A 1106-nucleotide genomic window follows, 5' to 3' on the forward strand; every position below is an offset into this window, starting at 1 on the left:
GAAGCAGAACTAATTTATGAATCACGCGAAATACCAATTAGGAATAACAGTTTTTCAAAATTGTTAAAGGGTATATTTTCGTCGAAGAATAGAAAGCGCAAAGATAAAGACATTCTGAGCATGAATGCGATACGTATTCATTATGTTAATGAGAATGCAGTAAGGTGAAAGCCAAAACAGATTTTTTAAAGACGATACGTGAGCGGGGATGACTACCAAGTTTTTACACAATTGAGAATCTCACCCCGATTTCAAAGTATCACCAAATTTCTCCTGAAACCCCTCTCGTGTTCATTTTATTTCACTTCCCTGCTTTGCTAATGTAACTTCAGGAACATTTACCAGGAATAACCCCTCAACTAGTCCCCCCCCCCCCACACTCACTACTGAGTCCTTGGCTTGTGCGATGCTGAGAAATGCTCTATAATACATTATTGTCAGTTATTTTAAAATAACATTAAACATATCTGAATCAAATAAACAAGATAATCCGATTTAATAGCAAAATGATAACAAATGGCCATGTGTTGCCTAACTATGAAAAGAAAACTTTACTGCTCAAGCTTTTTCTCAGCGGGTAACTATAACCTTACAAAATACACGACAATTTGATATCAATACCAAGAAGATAAGAAAAGGCACTCGAAATCGTGGATTAATTCAACACAAATACTCTTTCCACCATCAAATGAGCCTGTTGATAAGCCTACATTTATTTGAATTTCTCTTTATCTCTCATACAAATTAGATGTGCCAAATGGAAATGTAATTCTAAATTAATCAGTGAGAAATGTGCATTTAATATTTTCAATGGCATAAAACCTTAATAAATAAATAAATATGATTATTGTGCGTTTAAAATTGTGGTTTACCGTCTCCTCTTCCCTTTCACGCTGACATTTTGATTATTTAAGTGAAATTTTATTTTCCCTTTTCCTTATTATTTCTTTCTTGTTTCATTAACTTCAAAAACTCATACTTATCACGGAAACTTAAAAGAAATGACGATCTATGTTTCAAACCTTTTAAAATTTCATATGTTTTTTCATGGTTCCCCGTTTTATAATAAGAACTGTGCTGACTTTGCACAGGGTATCACAACTAAG

The sequence above is a fragment of the Penaeus monodon genome, chromosome 19 (assembly GCF_015228065.2).
Source record: "Penaeus monodon isolate SGIC_2016 chromosome 19, NSTDA_Pmon_1, whole genome shotgun sequence".
In the NCBI taxonomy this organism is placed as follows: Eukaryota; Metazoa; Arthropoda; class Malacostraca; order Decapoda; family Penaeidae; genus Penaeus; species Penaeus monodon.